The following is a 28,000-nucleotide window of genomic DNA, read 5'->3' on the forward strand; positions in this document are numbered from 1 at the left end:
ACAAAGAGTCAACTAGACCACACTGTTCCCAGACTTCCAGCCTACAGAACATGAGACAACTCGATGCTTTTGAAGCCACTACATTTATTCTGCAGTAGAAAATTAGCATAATGATCCCAAACCAACTTCATCAGAAGATGGTCTGTGACATCACAGATGGAGATGAGCCACTAAGGTGACACATCATTTCTGAGCTGAGTGGTTTTGAATTATCTGAAGCCACAGTGGCAGGCATGATACCTCCTACTTCTTATTTAATTTTATTGTATTTTTATGTATATTTGTGAGGTTTATTTTTAATTAATTGGGGAGCATTGGTTGTGGCTGTGTGCCATGCATGTGTGGTATCTGCAAATGCCAGAAGAGGGCATTGGAGCCCAAGAGTTACAGGCTGTTGTGAGCTGCCTGGCATGGGTGCTGGGAACTGGACTTGGATCCTCTATAAAAGCAGCTCCCTTAACAGCTGGGCCATCTCTCTAGCTCTTATTTTCTTTTGAGATAGGGTCTCATCTGGTCCCAGCTGACCTCAAAACTCATTGTGAAGCTAATTCCTCATCCTCTCGTCCCCACCTCCCAAGCATTGGCATTGTAGCCATGCTATGCCACATCTGCTTTAAGCATCAAGTTCTTTAAGGATGGGCACTGAAGAACCAGGCAGCTGTGTACCGGTCATCATCCAGCAGTGCTAAAGCAAGTTAGTGGCTCTTCAGATCACAGGACTTATTGATGGTGAATAAGACTCTGAAGCTTACCCTCCTAGGTATGTGGCTGGAAGGTGCCCTGCCCTTGCAGTCCACAGCCTCTGAACCTCCACCCAGATGCATGGTGGAGAGTTCACTGGCCATCTGTGGACTGATGGATTGAGGCTGAACACCCTGATTCCCAACATGCTCCTGTGGCCTTCTGCAGCTGATCCGCAACAAGCAGGCCAGCTCACCACTGAGCTGTCCCTTTGTGTCTTTTCCCTCAGTGAGCTGAAGTCCTTGCAGCCACTTTCCAGACCTGTCCTCTTGAATGTGCTGCATAACTAGCTGTGTTTGTGGCAGATGGCCAGTAGAAGCATTCTCCTTCTCTGCAGATCCAAATTGAATTTATCGTGCGTTTCCTGATAACCTGCTAAGGATCAGTGACTGAGCTTGCTCGCTCCCTCTGTGTTCACTCCCTGGCATTGTAGAAGCTTGTCCCCATGGCAGGCTGAAATGGCCATTTATCCTCTAGAGGCCCTGTCACCAGCAGGGGTTTCCTACTGAGTCCTAGCTCTTCCTCAGACAACACAACTGGCTTAACTGTTTCTTTCCTTTTCTCCTGTCCCATCCTCTTAGTCCAGCACACAAGGCAGGTGCCCCTGATGCTCCCATCATGGGGAAGAGACTGGGTTGAACCTAGCATATTTTGAATACCAGCCATCCTTTTGAGAAATGGGTCAGTGACATAATGACCATCACAGAGAATCTGGAAGGAGGCTGCCTGGCTCCAAATGCTAACTTTCTTGCTTACTCTCAGTGTGATCATGGGAAGTACGTATCTCTCTGAATATTTCCCCATTTGAATAATAATAGTTCTATGGAGACATCCTTAGGATTAAATAACAATGCCTGCATCTAGCACAATAGTGATTGTTCTTAATACTAAGTAAACTAGAAATTTAACATTCATCCTTGATTCCTCCTTTTTGCTTATAGCCAGTCCAAGACCAAATTTAATCACCTTGCCTCTGGCTCTCTCCTGAGTCTGTCTCCTTCCCTCCATCCACTGCCACACTGGGTCAGCTATCTCCATCTTCACTACCACACTAGGTCAGCTACTTTTATCCACTACCACACTAGGTCAGCTACCTTTATCCACTACCACACTAGGTCAGCTACCTTTATCCACTACCACACTAGGTCAGCTCTCTCCATCTTCACTACCACACTAGATCAGCATCACTGCCCTGGGCAACTGGGAGCCATCCTTTCATACCCTTGACAAACTCAGCCTTAAGCTTTTAAAAGAAGAAGAAGAAGAAAAAGAAGAAGAAGAAGAAGAAGAAGAAGAAGAAGAAGAAGAAGAAGAAGAAGAAGAAGAAGAAGAAGAAGAAGAAGAAGTAAATAAGAAGTCGAAACAGGGTGTGAAAATGCAATCTAAGCTCACTCCTCTCCTGCTGAAACCTGCGGCTTCTAGTAATAGCAGAGTCAGCAGCAAATCCTGTAAAATCTGACCCCACCCCTTTCTCTCCAGTCTTCCCTCCCTCTTTTTTCCCCTATGGCCATCCTGCTCTTCCTTTGGTGCCCATATTAGCCAAGCCTGTCCCCGCCTCCCACTCCAGAATGTAATGTGACAGCACTGGCTTTTACTCACTGTTGTGTTTCTCATGCTTAGCACTGTTCCTGCCATAAACGATTTTTTTCTCAGTAGGTTTTGAATGAAGGACTGGGTGAATGTACTGTGACACAATCATAGGGTCTGAACAAGTAAGGGGGCACTTCTGTCGGTTTGACTCCTATTTCAGAGTAAGCAGGATGAGAGTTACATTATGCAACATCAGAAATGGCAAATTATTGGCCAGATAACTGCTGAATCCATGAGGCCTTTTGTACCTATTGCAAACCATGGTGAAAGCAGCTAAGCCAGGAGGAGGCAGGAATCAGAGAAGGTAAATTTGTGTGCTCAGAATATATATAACACTCTGTGTGTGTGTGTGTGTGTGTGTGTGTGTGTGTGTGTGTGTGTGTGTGTGTGTGTGTAATCATGCATATTGCAAATCTCAATCTCAGAAGGCTGAGCCAGGGGGTTTACAAGTTTGAAGCCAGTCTGGGCTAAATAGAAGACCCTGTTTCAAATCAGCTCTGTGGTAGAATGATTGCCTAGTATGTACAAGGCCCTGTGTTCAATCCCTGGCATGATGGAAGGAAGGAAGGAAGGAAGGAAGGAAGGAAGGAAGGAAGGAAGGAAGGAAGGAAGGAAGGAAGGAAGGAAAAGAAAGGAAGAAGGAAAGGAAGGAAGGGAGGGAGGGAGGAAGGAAGGGAGAGAGGGAGGGAGGGAGGGAGGGAAGAAGGAAAGGAAAGAAAAGGAAGGAAAAGGGAAAGGAAAGAAGGAAGGAAGGGAGGGAGGGAAAAAGGGAAGGAGAGAGGGAAGAAGGAAGGAAGGAAGGAAGGAAGGAAGGAAGGAAGGAAGGAAGGAAGGAAGGAAAAGAGTATACTACAAGTCTAAAGGATCAGACAGTAACTAAATGCCCGTTGGGCTGAGAGTATAGTAGGTAGGTAGAGTCTAGAGAGTGCTAGAGCACCTGCCTGGTGTCAGGGCAGTGGGGATCCTGGGTTGTTCTCTTCCCAGCACTACACAAACAAATCAGGAAGCTGCAGATGCCTTTTTCTCTACTCTTACCACACAATAGCTATGATTTCTTTGGGTCTGCTTTCTACAAAGATCTATTTTCAATTTTTTTCTCACAAAAATACACAAAGCTTATCTTGCTACTATCCTGCTACTAGGTTAGCTTTTAGTTTTCTCTGTCCTTAATCAACCTACTGCCTCCCCACTCCAGCTCTGCAGAATTCACACACAATAATCAGGAGCTGAAAAGTGAAGGGCAGCCCCTGAGGTTCCCACAGACACAGTGAGAAGGGGGTTGGCGGAGTGGGGTGGGGGTGGGGCAGGCTATAAAGGTAAGACCTCTCAAACAATGGAGGATTCCTGGGGTTGGCTGAAGCAGCATAACCTCTCAGGTCTGCACCAGAAACATTGTGAATGTATTTGCATTGAGGAATTCCCAAGCTTACTGCATCTCTATTTCATGAGGCCAGCAAAGTACAGAGGCATGAAATCTGCCTTTGATTACTAATTCACTCCTGCCCCAATGTGGGATGATCTGGACTTCGGGTCACTACAGCCCAGTCTATCTTTCTTCAGAAGGCCAAGAACACAAGGACCTTCTCTTGTCCTGAGAACCCAGATGTGCTAGTGCTCCAAAACCACAGCTGAATCAAGTGGTTATCAACAGAGGTATCAGCATGCCCTTGCCATCTCACATTAATGTACATACAGCTTTAATATTATATTTTAATAAATATAAAAATTTAATAAACTATCATCCATATCTTGCTGTGCCTATCAAATGCACTCCATCTCTACCTCTCTGAAAGCCCATGGAGAAAGCATACAGCATAGATTTCCCTTGGGATGGAGAACCCTAGAATGTCTTTGCAGTACTGACATTACATACTAGAGGTGACTTCCCCACCAAAAGGTTCTAAGAAGACTGGCTAGCACATAGCAAGAGTGCATCAGAATTACTCAGACACCTCATTTGGTCAGTGTCAATCCAACCTCAGGATTTCGAATTCAGCTGAGAATTCTGTTTCTAATGAAGGCCCAGTTGATACTCATGTCACTGGCCCTATCCTGAGAACTACCAACATGGATGTTAAATTACAGACTCACTTGTTAGGCTCAGAGACTCAGGTTCAAGTCCCAGCTCAGCCACTCACCATGTAATCTGTAATCAATCACTTACTCTCTCTAGTCCTCAGCTTTTCTTGTGTATGGAAAGGAAACAACATCAACACCATAGCTAAGACTCCAATGAGACACAAAGCACCCCCAAGGTGCCCTTCCCCTACTGTCTTGCAATGTGCTGGTTACTGTTTCTCATTGTGAATACGCACTTAAGGAGAGACTTATTTTGGCCCAGGACTTCAGTACAAAATCAGCTGGATCTATTGCTGGGACTGAGGCAATGGACACGGCAGGAGCGTGCTGCAGAGGCTGCCCAACTCACCGGGGCCAGGAAGAAGAAAGAGCTAGGAAGTGGCTAGGACAAACTATATCTTTACAGGGTACATTCCCCTAAGCTACTTCTTCCAATGACATCCTACACCCTACTTTCCACCACACCTCCTAATAACATCCGCACATCAGGCACCCATCTAAATGTTCATCCACTGATGAAGTCAGATTGAAGCACTCTCCCTAAACCCACCAGCTAGCAGCCAGGCCTTTAATATTTCAGACACCAACCATAACAGGAAACTGTAAGTGTGGCTCTGTCAGGGCTGCCATGGCAACACTTGAGTGGTAGGCAGTGTAGAGCCAATGCCTCTCTCCAGAGATGTCCCGCGCCCCAGGTAATGCTAAGTGAGTATTCAGGTGTTCACTTGACCTCTTTACAGAAGCAGATAGTTATAACCTGACATTTCTCCTGCAGGATGCTGCCCAGGTAGCTTTGTGTCCTGACCATAAGAAATTAAGTTACTCATCCCAATCCACACAGTTCACAGTGGGCAGGGCTCCAGAGTAAGAAGGGCGGATTCATCCACACCAACTCACACTTCAGCTTTGCAGTATGAGTTTCCTATAGCTGCTGTAACAAATGACCACAGCTTGGTACTTTAATACAATATGTTTGTATTCTCCAATTCTAGAGCTCAGTACTTGGGTCTCACTAGGTCAAAGCAAGTTGTTAGCAGGCTCATCTCCCACATGACCCTAAAGAGACCTGTGCCTTGCCTTTTCCACCTTCTAGAGATGCAATGCTTAAATTCCTCTGCTCAAGGTCCCTTCCCCCATGGTCAAACCTAACAATAGTGCTTTAAAATTCTCTTTCTGCTGGTCATTGTAATATCTTCTTCAATAATCAAATGTACCTATTTCCTCCCATAAGGATGCTGGTGATTATATTGGCCCAGCCAATATTAATAATAATGATAATAATAATAATATCCCTATCTCAAGATCTTGAATGAAACCACATCTGAAAATTATTTTTGCCATGTAAGATATTGTTCAAGAGCCATGTTCACCACCCTTTTGAGGGTTGCATTTAGCCTACTACACTTGGATCCATCTTTTACCCTCTGAGGTACCATTTGTCTTCAACATTCAAACGGAAATAGTAATATACCATCAGGGGAATATTGTGGTGTGTCACTAAAGAAATGTCCACGGGGTTGCTAAATGCTTCTGGCTACACTGTTTTACATTTAAATAAAATTAATGCATTAGCCCCATTTACTCAACAAACATCCAGTAAGCACTTACTCTACACTAAGTCTTGAGGTGTAATGCAATAAAGAGTAGAGATATTCCCTGCCTTTCTGGCTTTAATGCAGTGAGAGGCAGAAAAATGGGAGGGGTACCCTGAGGTTTGAACATATAGTATGAAAAAAATTGGAAGGCAGGCATGGTGGCACATGCCTTTAATGCCAGCACTCATGAGACAGAGGCAGATGAATCTCTGTGAGTTCAAGTCCATCATGGTCTACAAAGTGAGTTCCAGGACAGCCAGGACTGTTACACAGAGAAACCCTGTCTCGAAAAAAAAATAAGAAAGAAAGGGAAGGAAGGAAGGAAGGAAGGAAGGAAGGAAGGAAGGAAGGAAGGAAGAAAGAAAGGAAGGAATTAGAAAGGAATGTTCTACAGTGCTCTTGGTCAGCAAAGAGTAGGTTGCCTGGGTAGGTTGTGAGAAAGAGCTAAGACAGGAGGCAGGAAGACAGGGAGGTTCAAAGCAGCTTGGAGCACCTAGGAAGTGCTAGGAGTGTTTAAATGCCAAAGCCTTGAGTATTAAATGAGAGAGATGTCCGGGGGACAGGGTGACCCTGGAAGCCATGTAGAGGGGTCTGGATTATAGCATGTGCTCCTCCAGGGAAGCTGCAGAGAAGCTGAGGGCTGATGTTCCTGTTCCTGCAGTAAGCTGTGGATCCTTGCAAGAAGTCCTGAAAGCTCTAGCCTCCTTGTGGACATTTAAATAACAGACTCCCAGGGATATCCTTGCAAAGTGGGCCTGCTTCCTTTAAGAGCTTCTTGCCTTTCCTCCTCTTTGAAATCTCTATGATTCATGTTTCCATAACTCTACTTTTAGAGCCTCACATTATAGTGAGCTGTCAGAATCTGACTTTTAAATCATTTGCTCTTAAAGATATTCTTATGCCCCTAGATTCTATTTTGCCCATTACTTTTTGTAGTTCTTCTTATATGAAAATCTTTAAAGGTAAAACCAGTGTATTAACTATTAGAATAGTTAACTGGAACCCCTTGAAACCTTGCCCTCCCCGCTACTATACTTCTGTCAGCCGAGAGCATTTGCTCCATGGGCTTGGACAAGTTGGCACTGAACTTTGGTGCTGGAGAGGTATTTTGCATTTAAAATTAGATTCATTGCAGGCGTGTCTAGAAAAGTGACCATATTTTATGGATATTTGGAGCCTGGATAGAATAGAACTAGTGTGTTGTGAAGCCTGTGTCCATCCAGTCCACTGGACTCAAGATCATGGGACTCCATGCTGATAACTTACCCTGCCAACTACTCCAGCAGAATGCACACACCGTCTTAGTCCATTGCTCTGGTTTCCGAGCCCCACTACGTTCTCCTCGCAGTCCCTTGTTATTTTCTCCAGTGCTCACTTATTCTCTGGTCAGCTTTCAGATCCATAGCATCCTGCAGCTGCTAACCCTACCAAGCAACCCACGTTTGCAGGAATTGTGTTTGTGATTTAATTTTGCTTCATGTTATATGCCACATAGTGCCTGGAACATATCAGGTTCTCCATAGTTACACACTTAGTGATTTAATGAATCTCTTTTTGTGGTGCTTCCAGTTATTGGGTAACAGGTTTTTTTCCCCCTTTGAATTCCTAACTTCCTACATGTCAAGTTATTTATTTGCCACAATATTTTAATCAGTGTGTCCCCTGACAAGTACTGCTCCGCATCCTGGGAAATAATTCCTAGCCACAAAGAGCAATAATAGATGCCACAGGGAAGATGCCTGTTTGCACTATCACCAGCAGATGTGCAGAAAGAACCCAAGGATATAGAAAGGACTACGGAGCACAGGGGAAGTGAGTGCAGCTGTGCGCAGGCGTGGTAGTCAAGAGTCCAGGAGGCTGCCATGGGGGCATGGGGCTTAGGTTGTGAAGGAGTAGAGTTTTCCTGGGATAAGAAAGAAGGGAATAAGAACAAACCAAATAGATACTCTATTTGGGGCAGTGCTTAAAGAGCTTGGGAATCCCAAAGTCTCTTGGAACACAGGGATGTGTCTTAGGCGGCCTCCCAGAATCTGACAAGATGACATTCAACTGCAAGAGCTTTATTTGTGGGAGGAATGAAATGCCAGTGGTGACATGTGTTAAGCAAGATAGGGAAATGGCCAGTGAAGGTTTTACTGTCAAACCAGATACTAAAGTAGAGTGCTAGACTACAGTGCTATGGGAAACTCAGGGTAAAGTTCAGAGAAATCCCACTGTAGGCAGAGTTTTCCTGTCCCACTGCCACTCTCAAAATAACACATGCAGGCTTATATTAATTATAAATACTTGGCCAATAGCTCAGGCTTATTACTAACTAGCTCTTACAACTTAAATTAACTCATTTCTACTCATCTCTGTATTGCCATGTGGAGGTACCTTTATTAACATGGCACGTTCATCTCCTGCTCCCTCTGTGTCTGGCTGTCAACTCCAAACTCTGCCCTTCTTCCTCCCAGCATTCTCCTAGTCTGACTCTCCTGCCTAACCTTATTCTGTTCAGCTATTGGCCTGTCAGTTTCTTTATTAAGTCAATCACAGTGACATACATTCACACAGTATAAAGGAATATTGCACAGCATCCACAATTACCTCTCTGGAGGGATATTGAAGCTGGGATCTTCATGCACAAATCTTCACCATAGGTTACAGACATTCCTGAGAGTAAATCCCTCCTTCTTCTGCTACACCATGTGTCTCTGACAGTTTTTTTCTGAGGCTGAAGAAAGTCTCAGGTAAGTTACAGCAGATCCTGTTTCCTTGAATTGGTTTCTCAACACACATGTGGTGATGTCAAAGATTGGTATGGAGTGCCCCAATTCTGCCATAGTTTGCAAGGAAAGCTGCAGTGGAAACAACCAGAGCCTGAAGCAAGGACCTGATTTTGAAGGCTCTTGTATGCCATAGAACTTTATTCTATGGGATCAGTATTGAAAAACTGTAGGTAGGAGGATCATCCTTATAGAATTTGGATTTGTGGCTGAGTGTTGTGACTCACCACTCTAACCCCAATACTCAGGAAACTGAGGCAGGAGGATCACTACAAGTTTGACACAGGTCTGGATTACATAAGAAGTTCTGGGTCAGGCTGGGATTCAGAGTGAGATCCAAATAAGAATTGAGGTTTGTTAAAGACCATTCCATCTGCAGAATAAAAGACAGCACCAGAAGTAGGGGTGCTGAAAGGGATATGAGCAGGGAACAAGTTTATATGCTTGGTGATCATGGAGATTGGAGAGCCTTGGAAAGCATCCAATGGAGACTACAGTAGGCAAAGCATATAGGATCAGTGAATGGGGGTGGAGGTGGGGGAAGACCTGAAATGAGAAGAGCTGTACAGAAACTAGTACTGTCAGGAGATCCCAGGGACAGAAGAAACAGGAGGACTTGCAGGGGATGACACTAACAGCATCCCGCATAGTGGTCCTTTGACTAATCTGGAAATAACATGGCTTCTCCAATCCCCTGCTTACCTTCATTTATCTTTGTTTCTTGCAACAAAATTATGATTTTTTTCCTGTGTGCACAGTTTTGTATGAGCAGGAAGCAAGATGAATTGTGAATTGTATAATTTGGGTTACCTGATAAACTCAAATTATCATCTTTTTCCTGTGTAAAGTGAAAGGTCCTGGAGGAAGGGAGCAGCTTGTCTGAAGAAACTTTCTTAAGTAGTTTGCAAAGCTCACTCATCTGCCCACAAAAGCAAGCTCAGGAGCACTGTGTTTCTAACCTGCTGACACTTATTGAATGTTAGGCTTGGCTGCTGATTAGGAAGCAAGTGCCCTTGGGACCATCTTTCAGAATACTCACAAAGTCCAAGTGGCTGAAGCCACAGTGATAACAGCCCTTTGTAACTATTTACCTTCCTGCTTCTGTGTGAGTGTGACATTGTCTACAGATGTATGGCCTTTCTGCCAAACAGTTATGCTGGCTGAGAATGGGACAGCCTCTCCATGGGAATGGGCAGGTGATGACACTTTTTTCATGGTCTTGGCATCCACAGATGATATTTTATCTGGCAACCATGAACTTAGCTCCTGATTGTTTATGATGTGGCTTTAGGCAGAGAGGGTTGTGAATGCCTGCACTGTGTTTTACTCTATCAACTCTTGTCAAGTGTGTTTCAGAGACAGAACACAGCAGTCCAATTAGAACAGGTTTCAAAACAGCCACTGTGAAAACAGTGTCTGTGGCATGTGGGCAAGAGGATAGAATGATGCCAGGAGGTGCACTATAGCAAATCACTGGTCAGATCATCCCAGTCAGATTTCCCTAACATTCCTAGGCTCTGGCAATGCTACACAACATTTCCTTACTGATTCAAGTTCAAACCCATGGACTTTTACTCCTGTCTCTCTGCTCACTTCCCATATGCAGGCCATTAACATTTATTGATAATGGTAGACTCTTGCAGACATGGAGCCTGATCAAAAGAAGTTACGTCATTGTGGCCATGATCTTAAAGGGTACTGACACTCTGGTCACTTCCCACTTTTCTTTTTTTGTTTCCTGGCCACCATGAGGCTACCAGGCTCTACTGCCATGCATTTCCACTTTGGTATATGTGCCACTTACTTGCCCTAAACAATTCAAACCATGATGCAAAAATACGTGTTTTCCCTCTTATAAATTTTTTTGTGCCAGATATTTGGTCATAGTGATTGACAGTTAACCAAGAGTCCATTATTGCCCCATTCTGTAGCTATTGAAATGAGAGTTATAAAAATTAGATAGCTGTAGTTGGAAGTTTTCCTGTTTCCTGCTGGGTCCCACAGCTACTCGGACCCAATTAAACACACAGAGGCTTATATTAATTAAAAACTGTATGGTCTATGGAAAGCCTCTTGCTAGCTAGCTCTTACATCTTAAATTAACCCATTTCTATTAATCTATGGTTTGCCATGTGTTCTGTGGCTTTGCCGGTCTGTTGGCATGTTGCTTCTTCTTCGGTGGCGGCTGGTGTCTCTCTTCGCCTTGTTCCTGTCTCCCTCTTTGAATTTTCCACCTGCCTCTAAGCTGTCTTGCCATAGGCCAAATAGCTTTGTTTATCAACCAATCAGAGCAACACATATTCACAGTGTACAGAAAGATATTCCCCCATCAGGTAGCTAATCCAAAAATTGCAGATATAAGGTAGGACCTATGGCATATAGGTCTAGATTTCTCTGTCACTACACTTGATCAGATTCCCTTTTTTGGAGCAGTAATGAGTTCACTGACCACTCCTTTACATGGAATTTTGAGCTGTCCAGAGAACTGTCACAAAGCATATTATTTGATCATCCAAATAGACCAGACAACATAGGTCACCCTCTGCCCTAGTTTGCTTTCTACTCCTGTAATAAACACTATGACCAAAAGAAACTGGAGGAGGAAAGGGTTTATTTCCACTTATAGCTTACATCATGAAGAGAAATCAGGACAGGAACCTGAGGGCGGGAACTGAAGCAGAAGTCATAGAGGAATTCTGCTTACTGGCTTGCTCTTCAGCTCTTGCTCAACCTGCTTTCTTATACAACCCAGAACTGCTTGCCAAGGGGTGACACCACCTGTGGTGGTCTGGGATCTCCTACATCAGTTATTAATGAAGACAGTGCCCTGTAGACTTGTCTACATGCTAATCTAATAGAGATATTTTCACAATTGAGGTTCTCTCTTCCCAGATGGCCCTAGTTTGTGTCAAGGTGACAGAAAAAAAAAGCCTAGCCAGCACACCCCAGTTGTTGCTGAATTGATTAGAACTCTCAGGGTGTCACAGACTCTCTCAAAGTTGCCCCTCAAAGCTTTGAATGAGGACCATCTGACTCTTCACTATTCTCATAAATACCATGCTTTATGCTTTTCCCTAAAGCTGTAATTTCCACTTTTGAAATAACCAATGTACAAGATTATCTAGGAAGGAAATAAGGCTCTCCTTTACTCGTTTCATTCTGTTTTCCTTCCTCTTTGGTGATAATTCAGAAACTAGGCAGGCACGAGGTGCAATCTTGAGAAAATTCAGCCTGATCCTTGGAGAAAGAAGCATGGGGGAGGCTGAAGATGAACTCCAAGGCCCCACTGCCCAGTGAGATCCTGCTGTGTTGTGTTCTGGGAGCTACCCTGTCCTCACCATTCTGATTACAGACACTCCATTCACTCAGCCAGGAGTCATCAGAGCTCCCTCCTAGTTGGTTTCATAGGGTTTGCTTCCAATTCACCCCATCTCCTTTTACCAGGGTGATCCTCTGTCATGTGTACCTATGCAAGACTTTTATGTCCTCCTAAATCTTTAATGCCTTCCTTTGGCCTGACAGATATGCTTATAGCTGACATTTCATTATCTGTCTGCAGCCTCTATCAAAACTCCCTTTCATTTCCTCAACTTCAGGTTGTATCTTCTGCTTCATCTCCCCCAGAGTCATTTGCTCATCTCTGAATGCCTCACTCAGCCCAGCCTCTAGCCCTTGTCCTCCCTCCCCTCTCCCCAAATAGTTTCCATTTTCCTTCTTACCCACTTAAACACATCTATCTTTTCAGGCCTAAGTCAATCATACTGAAGTTCAACAAGCAAATAGCCTTGTTTAATTCCTCCCAAAGAACACAAAACAGTCCTGTTACAATCTCTGTCTCCTGCAGTAGGACCAAAACTAAGCAAGAAATTGCCTTTTGCTCGGGGGAGGGATACAATCAAGACCAGCTGCTCTGGGCTGCACTTTCATTTTGAATATGTGGTGTCTTGTGTTTTGGTTATTGAGGTGAGCTGATTCTGTGTGCTCAGTGAAGAATAGACACACCCCAGAACATGACCTGCAAGCCATAGATCTGAGTCACATGACTGAGGTTATCTAAGATGGCAAGTTTACCCCCAAATAAGCCCTTAGCATTCCCTCTGGGTGTCACTGGATCTTTTTAAACCACTTAGGTCACATCACACTCCTTTGGGAGCAGATATGTGAGATTCCATGTTAGGTGGTTCTGGGTTTTCAGGGTCCAGCCCACAGCTTTCATCTGCACTGACTCATCGTGATGGGCTGAGGTAGCCTGCTGCTCTCTGGAAACTTGGTTCCTTGACCCCTCCCTGAGGCAGAGCTGGTGAGTCAGGTCCTCCTCCTCGGCCCAAATCCCTCCGGCTGCTGTCTGCCCTGCTTTGACTCCCCTTTGCTTTCAGGGCTGTTCTTGATAGTCATCTTAACCAGATTTTACATGGTGTGATTTGCCTGGGGCCTCGAACTCTCCTGGAGAGCTCAGTCCTTTGCTCTGTTCACAACCACTGGCCAAAATGTGCAGGGACAGGCTTGGGAAAAGCTGCCTGTGGGCTGGGAGAACTTGAATGTCTTTAGCTTCTGCAACTGTCTGCTCTAATGTAGGTCGTAATTTTCTAAGGGCGAATTTGTAAAAGATCAACACTTACTATGGAATAAAAACAACCACTTCCTACAGTAGCACTAATGGAAGAAGTAGAAACTGGCTGAAGGAGGAGGAGAAGCAGGAGAAAGCTGCGGCTGTGTTGTTCAGGGATTATAAATCCAGGCACTGGGTAAAAGATAAAGGAGACTTTGGTGCCAATCAAACATGGCCAATGCTGTTTAGTTATGAAAAATCAGTAAAGTACTTGATAAAATTTTGAGTCCATTCTTCTCCATGGTCCCTGAAGAGTTGTGCTAAAGATTTTTCTAGGTATTTTGTTTATATTTACCCATGGACTTCTAAGTCAACAAGAACATAAGAAAAACTCCCTGTTTCTAGGCTGGGTAATGAACAGGAAAGTATAAAATTGAAACAATGGTCTTATTTTGAGGAGTTAAAGAAAGATGAATTCTTCAAAGCCACCAGACAATAGTGCAGTTAGCTGAAGGATGGGGGCGGGGGTGCTTGCCACTACATGCAAGGCCCTGGGCTTGATCCCCTGTAGATGTAACCAACCTTCTTATTAAATAAGAAACACAGAACCAATGCAAAGAAGAAAGCCAAGAGGTCAGAGCTATTAGCAAGCCATAGGAAGGCAGGGCAGTGGTGGCATACGCTTGTAATCCCAGCACTTGGTAGGCAGAGCTGGGTAAGTCTCTGTGTGTTCAGGGATACAGCCATTATTGGATACACATGCCTTTAATCTCAATACCAATCATGGAAAACCTGGAGGCCTATACAGACAGGCCGTGAGGAGGCGGTCATGTGGTTGGGTTTACAACCAATGAGAAGGCAGGACAGGAACTCTATATAAAAGACTTTAACACAGGGGTAGCTCTGGTTCGGAGAGGTAGGACCACTGCAGGAGGAAGGGTAAGGTTTTAGCTCTTAGCTCTGACCTCTTGGCTTTCTTCTTTGCATTGGTTCTGTGTTTCTTATTTAATAAGAAGGTTGGTTACATCTACAGGGGATCAAGCCCAGGGCCTTGCATGTGCTGGCAAGCACCCCCCCCCCATCCTTCAGCTAACTGCACTATTGTGCACCAAATCAAATAATAATAACAAAAGTGGGATGATGGTGTTGGAACTTGAGTGCCTGTAGAGACCATTTTACTCCCTTGTGGCTTATCTAAGAGCCCCCCCCCCCCCCCCCGCTGTGCTCACTGGGAAAGCAAAAACTAACACATATTTGAGCACTTACTCGAGTTCTGTGACTTTCAAAGCATTTTTAAGACACTCTCATGTAACCCAGAGTAGTCTTGAACCCATCATTTAGTCAAAGGTGACTTTGAACTCCTGATCATTCCGTCTCTACCTCCCCAGTGCTTATTGGCTAGTACGAAAACCAAAACATCGTGCCTGCTAGGCCAGCACTCTACCAACGGGGCCACATCGCTAGCCCTTAAAACGTATTTCAAGTGATACATAAGTTAATTATCCTGACCTCTTTAGAAAGCAGCTGTGATTATTTCTATCTTACAGATAAATTGACTAGGGCTCAGAGAGATTCGGTAACACGGAAAACCAAGCTAGGCAGGGAAGGGGTAGGATCTACAACTAGGACTTCTCACTCTACATCTACTACGTTTGAAAGCCTCTACATCTGGCTCCTGACTTTGAGGGAAGTCATTCTCTGAGAGGAAAGAGGACTGCTCAACTCACCAAAGCCCACAGTAAGAAGGCAAAGAAACTTAAGGAGAAGAAATGGGCATCCTCCCCATGATGGGGCCACCCAGATTCTAGTACCGGATGGCGGCTCTAGACAGTCCCAAGCTATAATTAAATTCAGACTATACAGAAGGACAGGACACAGGTAGGCAGAGAAACAGCTGAGACTTTCTGAGTCCAAGGTTCTGATTCTTCCCAAACCCATCTGCTCCTGTGTACATCTCACACAGGCATGGACCTGCACTCTCCCCAGTACCTCACTTCCATGCTCGCCTGCTTACAGGCTCCACCTCATCAAGAGAGAACAATACACAACTGGTCTTTATAGCTTCCAAATAAGAAAGGGGATGTCATCTTCCCACTCGAGATGATAGGCATGGTGGTACACCTTGATAATCTTAGCCTTTGGGAGGTCAGGAGTTCAAGGTCATTGTTGACTTCTTAGAGTTCAAGGTTAGCTTGGGTAATATGAGACCTAAAAACCAGAATACATGCATGGATACATATAGAAAGTGGCCCATGACTAATGACTACTCTATAGAGGGACCAAGCATCCTAGATGATCTCCTCATCTAACAGAGCTGAACCCATTTCTGAAAGACTTTGACCTCAGCTGCCTGAGAAGACCACACCCACAGCTCTGTAATTTTCCACAGCAAAATTGAAGACAAGCTGATTTCACTCTGATACACAGAGGCTGTCTCCAAGGGCAATTAACAAAATAAATAATAAATAAAATAAAGTGTGCAGGCTGCATCTTGCTTCGAGAGGTGACTGCCTCTCAGTCCACAGGGTCTTTCACTTTCACTGCCTCATTGCCATCCACATATGTAGCCAATACATCATCCAATTCCTCTTGGGAAGGGCAGGAAAAGCCCAGTTTGGAATACAGTCTGCCAGGGTTTGAAGAGTGTCCAGAGAGTTAGCTTCTGAGGATTGAATGGCTAGTTCGGACGAACGAAGCTTCAAGTAAACAGTAGCCACATTGCTAACAGAAATGTGATGGCGAGACGTAATTAAAGTACCTGGTCGTCATAGCATCTGGCCATCTACTGAGCAAGGTGCTTGAGGTCTGTTTTCCCATTTACTACCCCACCACATGCTATGAGAGGTTATTATCCACAGTTCACAGAAGAGGGATGTCAGGCAAATATGTGTTTGATTAATTTCAGACAGCTGGAGAGAGGAGACTCCAAACTCAACCCTAGGTTGGGTAACTCCAGGTTTTTCTTATGTGTTCAGCATGATGCTTCCTGTTCTGCTGACACACAGCACTGAACAGTCTTCAGTTCTCTATTTACACTCTTAAGCTTTTTTGAAAAGCACAGTGTGGTCACTCCCAATGGAACATATGGCAACCTGACAAATGACATGTCCCCCCAGTCACTCTTCGGGGTTCCAGGCTTCTCACAAATCTGTCACTAGATAAGCCAGCAGATCTCTGAAGATCAGCACCCATGCCTGTGGTGATGTTGACAGTGATGCAGTTAAAGGCTAAGTTGTCGACTGCCAGAACTGGGCTGGGCTGCAATGCTAACACTGGGCATGTAAGTCTGATTTTTCTAGGATTTCTCTTTCCTCCTAATTAGAGAGCTGCCTGAGACATTGGTGCACATGAAGACAGGACAGTGAGAAGCTGTAGGGATGTTGGGGAGGAAAGGTAAAGCCAGCACTTACTTTGCATTGAGGAAGAGGAAGGAGGCAATTTGAAGATGTTCCTTCCCATGGCCCAGTGGAATGGAGCAGCTGTACTAGCTTATGGTCACGTGATGACAGCAGGTTGGAAGGTTCTTTGAATTGCTGTGGAATGAAAGTGGACTATAACAGATTATCTGTGTTTCAGAACTTGAGCCATAGCAGGGAACACTTTGTTCTTAGTCCTCTCTGTAGGAAGGACTTGAGACTTTAACCATCTGTGCCCTGGCTCCCTCAATGAGATCAGAAGTGTTTGGCAAGCTCCATGGACTACGCTTCTAATAGTGTCACCTACCATCATCACGCTAAAGAGGAAGGACACATGTGCCCCTTGGGCCTGAAAGCAGGTGCTCCCCTAACGTTACACATAGCAATATTCAGTAGGATGCCCTCCATTTTGCTGGAGTCTTCAATGAGACATATTCACCTCCTTGGCCTCAATTTTTGCTGGTCATTCACTTTCTTAGTGTTTCCTATGTCCTCTTTGGTCTGTGTCCTGCAGTTGTAGAGGCAATCCAGAAGGTCAAAAAAAAATAGTTGATAGAATTATGGCCCCTTACTTTTGTTACTGTGTGTCAAAACCCAAACAACCCGTCAGTGCATATGCATCAGATACTACCCCATCCCCCTCTCTGAGACCATGCCTTTGCAAGCACAAATCGAACATGCTGTTGAAGGTAAAAATTCTCGGGAGTCAAGAGAACAAGTATAGCATTAGAACTTGTAATGATTCTAGTATCCCTTACAGGAATGGAAAGACAGTCTCATTCAATAGAGCCATGAAATTTTACATGCCTGTCTGAAACGGCTCCCACAGGCTCAAATGTTTGAACACTCAACCTCTAGCTGGTGTGCTGTTTCAGTAGGCTAAAGAACCTTTTGGAGGTGGGACCTAGCTGGGGGAAGAAGGCTACTGAGGTGGGTCCATTTTCCTCGTTGCTTCCTTACTCTGCTTTCTGTTCTGAAGATATATGCGCAGCTGTTGTCTCATGCTCCCACCAGTACAGGATGGACGGTACTCTCTGAATCCCAAGCCATAGCAATTCCCCTCTTTAAAAAAGAAAGAAACTGTGCACACAGTATTAATGACTATTGGGGTCTAGCCTCTAATAGTCTTTTCTCAGGATTCCAGAAGAGATGCGACCAGTGGTGAGAATTAATCTGAGGGATTCTCGAATAAATCTATTTACAGGAAACTCTTTAGTCCATTCACTTTATCTTCAGAGTCAGTCCTCTGTCCACACAGCTTCTTTTCTGCTCTCATGCCTAGCTCCTCTGTTGCCCGATTCTCTCTACATTTTTCTGCTGTTCCCTCTAAGTGTTTTACTAATTCCTTCATCTAGTTCTGCCCCATCTTGGTTCTCATCCACCTAGTTCTTCCCCATCTTAGTTCCTCTTCATCCTTAGTTCCTCTCTTTATTCTTCTAAGCTCTCTCTCTTATTCTTCCCCATCTAGTTCTTTCCCATTTCCTTAGTTCTACCCATCTTATTCTTTCCTATCTAGCCTTCTAGTCTTTCTTCCTCCTCTAGTTCTTCTCTGTCTTCCATCTCGTTCTCCTAGTTCTCAATCTAGTCCCCCTCAAGTCTCTGGGGTTTACCATTATATACCCATGCAATAACAATGCTCTGGCTAAGGCAAGGTCACCAGGCTTGAATTCCTTCTGGGTCAAAGGGAGGGGCAATAAAGTCCCCACAAAGAGCAGTAATTGTCAGCTATCATTTACAACCCAAAAGGGAAGGGACTAATGGGGAATAGAATCAACTGAGGGCCAAATAGGGTTAATATCTAAGCAAAGAGGATTTTATATGCTCAAACTATATTCTTAGAAGTGGTTAGGTAAGGTATTAAGTCTATCAGTGATGAGTGAAAATAAAACTGCCTTATTTTTCTTTGGCCCCTTATCTGCCCAAGCTATCTCAGCTGCCACCATTTTCTGGCAGGGTGGGGGAGTGTACTCAGTTGCTAGGCAACCTGAGTCACAACTTGAGGTACCTGGTAAGCAAAACCCCTTTAGTTTTGAGTTAATTGATCTGAGCAGAGATAGCATTTGGAAGAAAGAAGGTTAAGCTTAATTAGCACATCTGACAGGCCTTTTCAAACAGATAGTCTGAATGCTTAAGTCTGTCTAGAAAGTCTGGGAGGTATCTTAGATAGGATACTTTTGTCCAGAGAAGGTCCTGGCCAGATGTTGCTAGTGATAATAATTACAAAAAGGCCTGAAATTGGGGATCTTGACTGTGTCTGTTGTTAGCACAGTTGGAGAAAGTTATACAAATACTTTAAGTGTACAGGGGAAATTGTGCCCAGTGAATGGTCAAACATACTGTTCTTAGGAATGGAAAAGCTACAATAGCACACAAGAAATTCATGACAGGAAATGGCTAATATTCAAAAGCCAATATCATCAAGATTTCTTAAACCTTGGCTTTATCCTCTGGAAAGACTCTTGGCTTCTTCCAGGTATGGCTTTGTCATAGTCAGCTGAATTCCTACTTCACATTTTTTCATCCCACAGCAACACAGAAGATGGATGATAAACAGATAACCACCACATCATCCTCATCCACAGGACATGAGAGGTTCTACAAGTTCACTATGTTTAATTGTAGATAACAATTACACTCGTGCCTTTTTCTCTACTTGGGTCTGGTTTTACTTCACTGCCTTCTCCCCACTACCTTCTTAATTGACAGAAGTTGTGCACATTAACAGGGTACAAGGTACAGGAGCTGGCAAGATGGTTCATTGGATAAAGGCACTTACCACCAAACCTGACAACCTTTGTTCAATCCCTAGAACCTACATGGCAGGAGGAAAGAACTAGTTGTCTCAAATTTTACACACACACACACACACACACACACACACACACACACACACACACATAAATACAAAAAATAAATAAAATATTTGTATCTCATTAAAAAACAGTATACAGCATGATGATTTGAAATAGTATACATTGTGGAATGACTAAGTTGAGCTGATTAACATATGTAGGACCTCCTATACTTGTTTTCTGGTGAGAAAAATTATGAAGTACTCTCTGGGGTTTTCAGATATCCAGTACATTGTTGTTAACTATAGTCCGCATGTCATACAGTAAAGCTCACTGATTCATTCCTCTAACTAATTGATCAGCCTCTCCCCCGCATCTTCCCCTCCTCCAGCCCCTGGCAAACCACATTCCACTTTCTGTCTCTGAGTTCCAGTTTTGTAGAGTGTCCCTAAAGTGCTATGGGTGCAGAGTTTCCCTGTTTGTGCCTGTTCAACCCTAGCATCTTCACCCTAGGACTTACAGAACTCTCACCAACACAGAGGCAACACTAAATTGGCTCAGTTAAGAAACCCAGAAACAAGAACCTGGCTGTATATGTCATAGATTCTTTTTTTTTAACTGGGGATCAGAGAGATGGTATTCTGGTTGTAAGCTATTTATGTTATTTTCAGACAGCATTTAAGCAACATCCAAACTCCTGTCCATGCTGGGAATGTAGGTCAGTGTGCTACGGTGCTTGTCAGGCAGTGGGAGCATTTGGGTATAATCTCGAGCACTCCAAAATATACAGAGAGAGAGAGAGAGAGAGAATCCTTGTTCTAGGGATTCTGATAAATTAGCTTTACTAATTAAAAAAATGATACTTTGAATTTCCCTTAGGGGCTTAGTGCCTAGTAGGTGAAACAAACTGCTTAAAAGACTCGGTTGATTTGATTCATAAAATGACTTTTTAATACACGGGAGCCACTTTCTCTGAGAAAATACATTTGGAAAGCATATTCGACCATTAAAAAACCTCTAGTAGGTACACCATGCCTGTTCTGTTTCCATTCATTTTCAGTTACCTTCCTTTTGATACTGCTGTTACCTCACCAAGAGGCTTAAGTAAGGCATGTTCTCCTTTCTTTTTATAAACAGCAAAACTACTTGGAACACAGAAAGGGCAATTGAATCCATCGCAAGGGCAGGCTGTAAAAAGAGCACTGCTAGGCTCTGAGGTCCTGGGGCACAGCCCAGCTGTCACTTGCCTACTTGAATTACCGTATGCAAAATGTTCCATCCCTCCAAGCCTCAGTTTCTCACTCACAAAAGAGGTTTCTGTCTGAACCAAATATTACATAGTACAACACTTGTAACATGGAAGGCATCCATGAATAGAAGCTTGTATGCTTGCAGCATCCCCCCTGTACTCAGGTGTGCTGGCCAACACTTCATGTGGGTACCTTCTCTGAGTGTCTTACTGTGGTCAGGGCTCCAACAAGGGTGGAAAGTAGAAGGGTCACCTCTTCATTTTGCCCTTTGAAGAACATGCAAGCTGAAGGGAGCTAAATATTTGCATGTGTATTGGATCTAAAATTTACGATCCATCCAGTTTACAGGAGTGCCAACCCAAGGGTGCCAAACACACAGAGCCATGCCTAGCCTGAGAACGAGAGAGCCGTAGGACCCTGAAGCACAAGCACTGTCAATCCAAGAATCCCATGGAGAGTGAGGTGTACCATAGTGAGGTTGAGAGAATGGGTTACAGGAGCAGTGTGCCGTCAGCCCCTGACGAAACACAGCCAGGCTAGGGAGGCGGCTGGGACTCTCCTGGCTGCCCATTTGTTGTTCTGCCTATAGTGGATCCTGAGGATCACCTCTGCCAGATGTCTCACTTCTGATGGGTTTGTCTGTGTATCCATTTCCTAACACGGTCACCTCTCTCAAGCCTCTATTTGACAGATGTGCACCCTAAGATAACCAGAGCTTTTTAATTCATTCCCCAAAGCCTGAAGTAATTTTTGTTGCTGTTGTTAATATCAAGTATTGGTATGTTAAGGAACAAACTTATTGGGTAGATTTCATAATTGTGGTAAAATACATATTTTGGCCATTTTCTGAGTTCAGTTGAACCATTGCATGTACATTCATTAGCATTGGTGTTTGGCCATCACCACCGTCCATCTCCAGAACGTTTTCATCTTTTCTAATTGAAACTCTGAACCCATTGAACTGTAACTCCCCATCACCCACCCCTACCATCCCTGGAAATCACCATTCCACTTTGTCCTTATGCCTTTTACTACTCTGGGGGCCTCATGAAACATTTGTCCTTTGTGACTGGCCTGTTCCACTTGCTATAACAGCTGCAAAGTTCATCTCGGTTGTGGACCTTGTCTAAATCTCCTTCCCCTTTAAGGCTGAGTGACTGTGGAGACTTTAAACTAAAGGTGTTGCAGTCTCAGTTGAAGGTCTCAGATACTGAGCCCTGCTGTAAAACATCAGCTTAACGAGGCTTTAAAAACTGACTTAGTTCATTAGCATAGAATTAGTTGAGAGTGTCACCAAGCATTTATTGTAGCTGGCATAAAATAATAAATGCACAGCTCTTTTTCATGAAAATCGTCTTCACACAATGGCATTTTTAGTTGGAAGCTGTGTATTGACTTCCTTACAAAGAGATAGTTTATTTAATTAGCACTTGGGATTGTGGAATTGTTCAATAAAGTCACTTGATTCCTGGAACCTCGGTGATAAGGCACGTAAGTAGGCCTTACATAGAAAGCTGCAAATAATCAACAGCCAGGCTGCTCAATGAAACAACCAGCAACACTGAACAGCTGGATTCCCTGGACCTATTCCTCTCCACTTACTAGCCACTTTGATAAAAAGTTGTTTGAAACTCACTTCATAATCTATTACTTGAGTATTTATTCCTTTGGGGAAATACACACACACACACACACACACACACACACACACACACACAATAGACTTTGAATCAATAAAGACATAATGTTTCTATAGAATAAAGCTCTTGAGATGAGCATGATGCCAATGCCTAAAATCCCAAATATAGGAGATGGAAGTAAGAGGATCAGGAGTTCAAGGTCACATTCTGCTACACAGCAAGCTTAAGACCAACCAGGATTACATGAGACTCTATCCCCCCAAAAAAGAGGAGAGATGAAGTAAGGAAGGAGGGGGAAAGGAAAGAAAGAGAGACAGACAAACAGAGAAAGAGCTAGCTCACTGTCTAGCCATGTGTACCTAAAGTCTATTACTATGTCTTGGATTGTGTTTTATAACTGAGGATGATATAGTACATGTTCACCTTTTCTGGATGACCTCATATGAGTTTCTTTAATATAAGTTTATTAATAACATTTGACAATGTTATCAAGAATGGAGTGAGCGTACCAAATCACTTGCTTGTACACTGCTAAATTTATTTGTACATTCATTTTTAAGTCGGGTCTTCAAATTTCAAGGCATCATTCCTCCCCATGTGACCCCACTTCCTCAGTGACCTTTAAACCCCTGTAAAATAGAACAAGAAGGGAACAGGGAAACAGAAAACTTTCCAATCACAGGAGAAATATGGTCTGGACATAATACAAATAGTCAAAGATGCCAGAAAGAAGACCTTGTTGGATAGGTGAACACAATCCTGGCTCCTGACATCTGCTAAAAGTGACTTCTTCGAAGAATTTTGTATATCACGCCTGTCATAACATTCAACTTCATTGTGCAATGAAGACAGATGACAAGAATTTGCTGTTCCAACAAAGCAAAAAAAAAAAAAAAAAAAAAAAGAGTAACTTCCTTATGTCCTTGGAATCTGACTTCCTCAGTTCCAAATGAGCAGGGAAAAACTTGTGCCTGTGTGCAGGACTGAGGGCAGTTGTTTATGTGACTCATTGGACGGCTACATAAATATGGAAATTGGGGCAGCTCCCTCTGTTGTAAAGCCAGTCCTTCCCCCGAAGTGAAGAGGCGAGTAGACTGGAGGCGGATGAACCATTTAGCTGTCCTTTGTTGACTTTCTTACATAAGCTTCAAGGTCACAGAATGTTCTCCATTTTGTTTCCAAGTAACAAGAGGAAAATAAACAGTTTTGAGGAGTCGCTTATCAGGAAGGGAAGGGGCTTGCAAAGGCTTTAGATTAGGGGAGAATCTTTGTGGATGTTGTAAGATGGAGACACAAAGAGGAGCTTGAAGATGGAGGGATTGATCAGAAATATCCCAAGGGAGGAAGATGAAGAGCACTGAATGGAGAGTTGACTCTGGGCAGGAGGAAAGACACACTTTCCTCAAAGACAGGTAGTGAGGGGGGCAGTCAAGGAGCTCACAAAGGGTTTAGGCATTGAGAAAAAGGAAGCTGAGGAAACTCAGATATCTTATCATCAAGTCAGAAGATGTCGCCTTCTGAGCACGTATGAGTAGAACATGGGTTTGGAGAAAGTTTGGCCCAGCCCAAGTGGAGAACGCAAGGCAGTGAGGTTGTGCAAAAGCTTGTACTCGTTATCAGTTCTCAACCTGTGGGTCGAGACCCCCTTTGGGGATCAAATGACCCATTCATGGGAAAACACAAATGTTTACATATGGTTCGTATTAGTAGCAAAATTATAGCTATGAAGTTGCAACAAAAATAATTTTATGGCTGGGGCTCATCATAGCATGAGGGACTGTATTAAAGGGTCTCAGCATTAGGAAGGTTGAAAACCACTGCCTTAGATCATGTGTTCAAAATTCTGAAGCTAGACAATGCTCAATGGTCATTAGATCTAAGACGTTATTTTGTGAGTGCTGAATGGAGGCCATTATAGTTGAGCAGATCAAGACAACCCATAGCCAAGGCACTGATGAAAATGAGGGAAAATCCACAATTTCCCACATGGGCGTGATGGTAGTAACTCTCTCGTAACCCTGATACTCAGGAAGCTGAGGCAAGAGGCTGCCAGGGCAGCTTGGCCTTGTTATATATAACAAGATCCAGGATAGCCTGCCATATGGTGAGACACTGTCTAAAAGTAACAACAACAAAAATGCACAAAATAACACAGTTCAAAGGAACACCCTAATAACCCTTGCTTGATCTAATGATGTGTCATCTGTAGTTATGAAGACTTTGGGTGTACAGCGGCACAAAACTCTCACTGCCACCAAGCAGCTTTTGATCCAGCAGAGCGAGGTGTTATTAGGGAATAATCTTACCCTAGTATGGGATCTGCTTTCTTGAGTGTCCAATATGTGGCCTGCAGGCTGTATATGGCCCAGGATAACTGTGAATTTGGTTCAACCTATTTTTAGATGACAACATTATTTCATATTGTCAAAAGGCAGGGCACCTCTGTTATGTCACAGAGGTTAAATTGGATGAAGATGGGGAATTAGAAGAACCAACCACAGTGTCATTTTCTGTAGGGACCAACATGGCAGCAAAGCATCTGTCTACCTCTAGGTCTGCAAAGGTTCCCCATGTGCCTCTCTCTTCTGACTTAGACTTTGGATGGTCTAAGGAAGTATAAGGCCCCTGGGCAGCATTTGATTGACAACTATTCCCTCAACATAATCATTCTTGGAGGATGACTCAGCCAGTAAAGTGCATGCTATACAAACATGAAAACATGAGTTCAATTCCCAGCACCCACATAAAGAGCCAGATGCACCAAGTATGCTTTTAAATCCCAGTGCTGGGGAGGCAGTAGCAGGAATATGCTTCAAGTTCACTAGGCAGCCAGTCTAGCTGATTCCAAAGTCCCAAATCAGAAAGAGACCTTGCCTCAAAATAAAAAAATTTAAGATGGTGAACAACTGAGAAAGACACCTGACATTGACTTCTGGCCTTCACATGCACACACATACACGCACATATACACACACCTGTGCACACACACCAGACTCTCAAAATTTTTGAAAATACAAAAGCAGGGCCTTTTAAACTCATGTATTTATAAATCTCAACCAAATGCCTAGCATGTATGTAGATGTTTCAAACACATTCAAAAAGTAGGTGGATGGAGAAGCTGTGCTCTGAGTTCACACTTCTCTAGAATATAGTTTCTCTGGGTTTTTGAAGTCTCTGTGACCTTCTCTCACTCCTATTCTATTCAGCATATATCTTTTGAAAAATACACATGTGTTACCCATCTACAAGCACAAATTATTTGCATTGGCCCCTGTCGGTAAGCTCTGCTTCTTCATACTTAGTCTGCCCTGAATCCTCTACTGTTCGTTATGTTGGTCCCCAGACTGATGCTACAGGCACCAAGTGGTTGAACCTGCTACAACAGGGTGAAAAGATAATCTAGCAAGGGCAATAAACAAAAGATGGAACAGGAGAGCCCAAGCCAATTAAAAGCAGGCTGCCAATATATGACGCTGTTTCAGGTGACGGAGACTCAGCACCACTCCTATTTGGCAGAAGCTATTTTTCTGCTTTGAGGTTGCTGGTTAATTAGCAAGCAACTAGTTTATTTGTGTTGGTTAGTGTTAACTGTCAAGTTAACCAGGTCTGCAGTCACCTAGGAGACAGCCCTCGGGGCACGCACACCCGAGAGAGATGATTTAGCCTGCCGGTGTGCCTGTGAAGGATTGTGTTAACTAGGATAAATGAACTGGGAAGTCCCACACTGAGAGTGAGTGGCACCTGGGTCTAAGTCAGAGCCTGAATGAAGGAGAAAATGCAGTCTGAACATGAGCATTCATCGCTCTCCACGTCTCCATGGTGAACATGCAGCGGTCAGGTGCTTCAGGCTCCTACTACTTTGATTTTTCTGCCATGATAGACTGTACCCCGAACTGTAAGCGGATTAATAAATCCTTCCTCTCTAAAGTTGCTTTCATCAGGCGTTTTATTACAGCACTAACAGAAGGAAAAGAAACTAAGACACCATTCAACACCTTTATGTGACTTAGTAAAATGTGTCCCTGAGAAAGGGAAAGCAGACAACGCCAGAGAGCATGACACGAGACACATGAGAGCTGTGTTTCAGTGGCCATTTGGCCATTTGCCAGGTGGATACCACGGATGCTCACTAATACTCATATTTGCATTCTTTTCCCCTAATGTCATTTTTGTGAGTACAGGTCTGCATCATACAGTTACCTGTTAGAGTCCTGGTCACACTGTTGTCACAGGCTTTCTTTTGGGCCACCATCCAGCTCCCAAATCATGACATGGAGATCTATTAGTTATGAAAGCTTGGCCTTATCTTATGCTAGTCCCACTAGCTCTTATAACCTAAATTAACCTGTTTCTCTCCATCTACATTTTGCCTCAGGGTTGTTTTATCTTTCTTTCATTCTATATGTCCTACTCCATGTCTGTCTGGCTGACACCTGGCTAGCTGGCTGGCCCTGGGCATCTCCCTCTTTTTCTCCCTCAATCTCTCCTCTCTCTTTTTCTCCCAAGCCTAGATTTCTCCTCTTACTCATTTTCTCTGCCCACCAGCCCCGCCAGCCCTCTACTGTCAAGCTATTGGCCATTCTTCTTTTTATTAGACCAATCAGGTGCCTTAGGCAGGCAAAGCAACACATCTTTACATCATTAAACAAATGCGGCATAAACAAATGTAACACATCTTTACATAGCGAAAGTAATATTCCACAACACACTGTACTTTGGTAACAGAAGGTAAGCTGATCAGAGTTGTTTGTCTCACTCCAAACATACCTGTTTCCCTTTCCCTTAGCCAACTTAACAGACTTTATGTGAAAGACATCTCTATATGAAAGGCATTTTGTGCTTTAGAAAAGCAAACTCTAGCAAGCTCTTCATTTCTTTCAGTGTGGTTTAGTTCTAGAGGGTGAATGAGTTCTGTGTGGAAGGCTTACCTTCCCTAACTGTAGTTCAGAAAAGCTGTGAGGGAGGCAGAGGATGGCTTACCCCATCTTCAGCCATGTGTTTCCATGGCTTTTCTGAATGTAACTACAGTAAAGCCAGCAGTAATCTCATCAGATCAGTGAGGTGGGTTGACTAAACCATGAGTGTATCATGGCACCTCACCACTCTTGGTGGGCCTCAGATTGACAAGCTACAGATGGTTAAACAGCTGTCACATTTGGGAGTGGTCTGAGGCCAAGTGAAGGGGTGGTTCTGCCAGAATCTGAACAACACTTTTATTCTGAGGATTATCTGTTTTCAAACAATGAAAACAAAATGTGGCTTCTGGGATCTGACTGAAGAAACCTCTCCGATTATTGTGACTTTGTTGTGGTGGTGGTTTGGTTTTTTTTTTACAATGACAAGGGAGAAGGAATGTGGTATAGGAGGAGGGTTGAATTCATTGAGTGCCATCCTGTCTTTGATGCCTTCAGTGAGGTTGACCTCTCTCTACCCTTCTGCTGTGGTGGTGATTTCCAACGTTCAAGAGAAATTTGTGAAGCTACACTGAGTTCTGTGGCAAGAACAGACATGTACTCCTGTGGGGAAAGATAAACCTGCCAGCTGAATGAGAACACCCTCTGTCTCTTCACTGGTGACCTT

At 43.7% G+C, this 28,000-nt stretch overlaps 1 protein-coding gene across 1 annotated transcript in view; it reads left to right on the forward strand.

Moving 5' to 3' along the window:
- Window positions 1–28,000, forward strand: part of Pcsk5 (proprotein convertase subtilisin/kexin type 5) — a 456,194-nt gene that overhangs the window by 323,718 nt on the left and 104,476 nt on the right.

This window comes from Peromyscus californicus, unplaced genomic scaffold (assembly GCF_007827085.1).
Source record: "Peromyscus californicus insignis strain IS unplaced genomic scaffold, ASM782708v3 Scaffold_4__1_contigs__length_199733344, whole genome shotgun sequence".
In the NCBI taxonomy this organism is placed as follows: domain Eukaryota; kingdom Metazoa; phylum Chordata; class Mammalia; order Rodentia; family Cricetidae; genus Peromyscus; species Peromyscus californicus.